Genomic DNA, 5,594 nt, shown 5'->3' with positions numbered 1-5,594 from the left:
TCCCACAGACGAGTCGGCTGCTACGGTAGAAGTTCATTTTCTCGCTGTTCTGGAGGCGGAAGTCCAAGATCAAGGGTTCCATCTCCGGCGAGGCCTCTCTTGCTGGTTTGCAGATGGCTACCTTCTCCCTATGTCCTTACAAGGCCTTTCTTCTGTGTCTGCGGAGGGAGAGCGAGCACTCTCTTAGGAGGTGACTGAGCGTATTGGATCAGGGCCATGCTTATGCCCTCGTTTGACCTTAATTATTTTCTCAGAGGCCTCATCTCCCAGTGCGGCCCCTCTGGAGGCTTGGGCTTCACTATGTGCGTCTGGCGGGACACAGTCAGCCCACAGCACGTAAGCTATGGATGTCAGCATTTCCTGGATTCAGGATCTGGGCACAAGCTCCTCCAAGACTCCTTCAGACATGAAGAGAAAGAAGGCCTAAGTGCCCTTTTATTTTATTATTTCACTGAGCATGAGGTGTTGGGGTCTATGAGGGGTCTTCACCGGTCACCATGGGAGAGTGTCAGCTCTAGCAACAGGGTACCTGGTTAAATTTGAATTTTAGATAAACAGTGAAGGGAGGAAGATTTTTTAGCACAAATAGAGCGCTTGTAATATCTGGGACATGCTTAGGCTGAAACATTATTTGTTATTTATCCAAAATTCAGATTTAGCTGGATGTCCTGAATTTTATCTGGTGACTCCCCTGGGCAAGGACCAACATGGCCGGCACTGTTCAACAGGACTGCAGCCTCCATTGCTGCCCTTGGCCCTGAAAAGGCCCTGGAAAGGCAGGACTAGGCTTTTAGCTGGATGCCTGGCTTCCCCTCTTCTCCAGAGCTCATCATGATTGGTGGAGGAGGAGGGAAAGGACCTGCCCCAGTCTGGTAACCTTTTGTTAGGGATTTTTTTTTTTTTTCTTTTTGGTGAGGAAGATTGGCCCTGAGTTAGCATCTGTTGCCTATCTTCCTTTTTTTGCTTGAGGAAGACTGTCACTGAGTTAACGTCTGGGCCCAACTTCCTCTATTTTATATGTGGGACATGGCCCCAGCATGGCTTGGTGAGCAGTATGTAGGTCCTTGCCCAGGATCCAAACCCACAAACTCTGGGCTGCCAAAGCAGAGCGCACGAACTTAACCATTAGGCCACTGGGCTGGCCCCAGTGTTTGGTTTTTAATATTCATCATTATTAATTTTATCCTGAATGCACACGTGTGATGTTCTGGATCAGAGACAGATTTCTTACTGATTATATTAAAGTAAATATTAAGTCCATGGCCTCTGCCTCCAGGTCCCCCAGGCCTGACCCCTGGCCAGGGACTGAATGTCCTATGTAAGCAGCTGGACACGTCACAGGCGAAGAGCTAGGAAAAATTATGTTTCTTTGCTTATGAAGAGGAAAGAGGTAACTATTGCCCTCCCTTCCTGCAAGAATCTTCCTGGAAACTCAATGGGCCGGAAACCTAACTCCAACCCTTCGTTATGTCAATCTCTCGCCAGCAGATGCATAGCCCCCAGTCTCTCTGCTTTTATGTCTGGTAGAGTCTCCAAGTTCTGGGACTTCATCCCATTTGTTCGTTTGTTTGATGTAAATACCTGGGGAGACAGCCCTGGAGTCTTCCAGCACCTTGGAGTTTGACCTAGGGACCGGAGCCCAGCTGGAGCCATTTGGCCTTCTCCCCAGATAAGAGGAACTTTATCATCCTTTCAGAGGAGAGCAATTAACCAGACAAATGGCTGCAGATCTAATTATCACCATGTGCGAAGGGTCTCAGGAGGCCGGGGCTTCCCCCGGAGCCCTGGGAAATTCAGGGAAGTTTTATTTCCTACAGTCAGTCTCTATAAAAACATGCATATAGACTGTGGTGATCAACCCCGCCTCTCACATTTCCAGATTTCTGAAACCAAAAGCGTTTTGCTCCTTAAAGAAAGGGAAAAAAGAGCTTGAAGTGTTTCCAGAAAGATCTGAATGAATAATTCCGATAATACTGAAAACTTCTGTATGTAAGCCTAAAGTAAGTAAATGATTTTAAAATCAGATTGACCTGAATTCCACAGAGAGTCACATATTCGATGACTCTTGGCAAATTTGTAATGAACAGCACCCACCAGGAAAGACGATGAGCCACAAAAGTTTGTACCAAAAAATAAGGCTTTGGCTTCTATCGGAACCTGAATTTACTAGAAAGGATAGGCCTGAGGATGTCGGTAGGTCCTCGTTTTAATTGCCCCTTAGGAACATTACATGATGACCGTGGAGAAATTTTTGAAGACTAGAAAAGGAGATTAGAAATTTGGCATGATTCAGATTTGAATTATTCATTGCAGGCTGGGGTAATTCTTCCAGAGATGAGTAATGCCCCCCGAAGACAACAGACTGAAACAAAGAGTAACGCTTGTTGAATCAGAGTTTCTCAGATTCGCTTAGAAGGAAATCAAAGGGCACCCACCCACTTTTGGCAGCAGGGCCCTAACAAGATCTGCATGAGATGGCTAACATGAAGGAAAATAAGACTGTGTCTCTTAATTTGTCAGCAAATGACACGACGTTGAATGGCCCAACTAACAGCACTCAAAGCTATGTATGCTTGGTGATTTGGAGCTGTTCTATGAGCAATTTCTTTTTTGACGTTTGTAGAATGTCTAGCAGAAGAGACAGTCGCAGTCGAGGGTCGCTTAACGACGGGCACCCGTTCTGAGAAATGCGTCGTTAGGCGATTTTGATGTTGTGCAAACATCATAGCGTGCACTTACACAAACCTAGACGGCATAGCCTACTCCACACCTAGGCCACATGGTACTAATCTTATGGGACCATGCAGTCTGTAGCTGACAGAAACGTCGTTGTGCAACTTTTGATTACTCTTTAAAACATAACAAAATAAGAAAGTGGTCAACTATAGAGACTTTACACATTTCTTCAATGTTTTCTTTCATCATGAACTTTGGTTTCTGCTGAAACCTTGCTTAAATCCCTTTAGATCCCATGTATTAGTAAGCTGCCTATTTGTGGTGTCTTCAATGAGCTTTCTTACGTCGTAGTCAATTGAGTGATTACCCACGCTTAGCAGAGAACTGCTGTCCTCCTCACCAGTGGAACATTTGTGAATGACGTCCCCACCGCCCCCACCGTGTCATCGGTTCTTTCTTGGGTTTTTGATCTTTAATCTTGATGTTGCTTGGATTTGGTATTTATGTGATCTAGACGTCCCCTCTTCATCTTGGCGTTTCTGTCCTCGTTTGGCGTGGCCTGGCTGATCCAGCCTCTACCAGGCCTGGACACGCCACCCTGCGCTTCCTTGCCACTGGGCACTGCATCTAGCTCTCTTGGCTCTAGGCTTCCATTCCCTTTCCTATTATGTTATGACAGTTTAGATCTTTGTGTTTATGGAAATTGTGTATGCACGTGTTGGCACTCCAGTTCTTGCTTCCTTGGAGGCCCACATTTTATATATACCCCACCAGGCATTGAAAGAAGAGTTTTTTGGTTTTCTTCTTTGTTTGGGCCCCAGCATGGTGTTTGGGACTTTCTTTTATTCATGTCGTGGAATATATTTTTTGAGGTAGGCCACTGTTTTTTAGCTTTGGGACCACTCGTCTTCATACTCCCCTTGAAATTTATTCTACCCAAATGGTTACGTAAGTTTCCAAGAATATTGTCTATCCAGAAGCTTGGACTAGCCCCTAACTCTGCTCACTTACAATCTGAGAGTTCTGATTCTTCAGTGAAATGGAATCTGACAACATACAAGCACACGCAAGATCAAGCATCGAGGCATACAGCCTTAACTTTCGACTGCTTCTGTGTCTTTGACTAAAGCAAAATATTTTCATTTAAGGGCTTTATGTTTTTCCCTGTCCAACACTCTACTCTTGCAAGGCTTTATCCCCAGGTTGAATCTAGACAAACAATTAATGTTGTTTATATTGATCCATACATTGATTTAAATGGTTCGGTAGCTGTTCAGCTCACAGGAGTGAAAAAATGGAAAAAAAAAAACCTTCCATCTTATGAAGCACATTATTTGAACAAAATAAATTCTTTCGATTCAATTAAATAATTCAATTATCTACTTTAATGTAACTTTCCTTGTTATTAACAAAACCCAAAATGAAATACGAGGTCCGTCTGGAGGGTGCACAAAGCTCGTACGACCAGAGCGCTTTGACAGCCAGGATAAGAAGTGACATTTTTCAGCGGAGTCTTTGTTGTAAGATATCAGCTCATCGAGTTGACAGGTCCATTAATCAAGGGACACTTACATCCAGCAAGCTGAAAAGACAGGCTTGAATCGCTGAGTATTCATTACAGGAAAAATAAGTCTTATGAAAACCTCTAAGCAAGGCACACTTACCAACAAAAAAGAGGTGATGACGCTGACATCCGTGGATATGGATACAGAATCTCCAAATGCAATTTCGGGACACACACACAAAAAATGGGGCAGTTTGGAGAATGAGAACACATTTACATTTCAACGGGTGCCGATTCAGAGGGTAATTTTTCACAATAACCTCATATATTTTAAATCACCATGAAATTAATTGCTGGTGTTTTCCTTGTTCAGATTTTATTGCGAAGCTGATGACTTTGCACTGGGCTAATGGACCTTCTCCCGAAATGCTTTGGTTACTGATTTAGACATGATTAGAATTTAAAATTTTTGTCTGTTTAAAGTCTGTTTTCCAACTCTGCACGTTTGAAACTCTTTTTGAATTTTTCAGACAAAATTGAGCTGATCCAAGTAGAACATATCATCCTTTATGTAACTGTACGAGTCATAAAAGAGATACATCTGGGGAGCTCACAGGTCGAGGCACATACTTAAGGGCAGCTGAAATATAAAAACCAGGCGCAGACCTGCCCCATGAGCCCGTCACCTATAACCGGCTACCGTCTTTTATGCTGTTAATGCCTGAAACGCCTGTGCCCAGCAAGTCATCTGCTTCCTCCACGGCTGGCTCAAACCCACCCCTCAGATTCTGAACCCCGTCGTAAAAAGGCCAACATGTTTCCTCCTGCAGTTTCTGCCTTTTTCAACCATTCTTAGATTATAAATTTCCCAAGAAAGAAATAATCTGGAGATGACATTGGCCGTCCCAGTCTCCCCTTTGTCTCTCTGTGCATGTTCATTCTCATCAATACAAGTGGCCTTCTTTCTGGTTTGGCGAATATGGTCACTGCAGTGGGAAGGTCCAGGTTCAGTGTCATTCTCTGTGTGTTTCCGGGATCATGCAATAATAATGGCTGTACACGTAATGTATTGGCCAATAAATAGTGACCCAGATTCTATCAGATCCCAATGAGGTATGATGTACAAGAACAGGTTTATAAAGCCATGTGCTCTGCAGACAGGTTATTATTATTTGCAAATATAATTATGCAGATAATGGGATCTCTCTTTAGAGATGGTTGAAATGTAGGACTGATTCATCTTACTCCCCACTCAAAGGCCCTTATTTACTTGAGTAATATAAAGTGCCTATAAAGGACCTGCCCTTTTAAATAAGTTTGCTTTTCCCAGGAAGTGGTCTCGGGGGCAAGGCCCTGGGGACAGATTACAGCAAAGCCTCAGAGTCATTTTCTTTCAGTGATTCAATTAAAAAAA

The sequence above is a fragment of the Equus caballus genome, chromosome 3 (assembly GCF_041296265.1).
Source record: "Equus caballus isolate H_3958 breed thoroughbred chromosome 3, TB-T2T, whole genome shotgun sequence".
NCBI classification, from domain to species: Eukaryota; Metazoa; Chordata; class Mammalia; order Perissodactyla; family Equidae; genus Equus; species Equus caballus.
The sequence above is the reverse complement of the archived record's forward strand: the minus strand, read 5'-3'. Positions refer to the sequence as shown.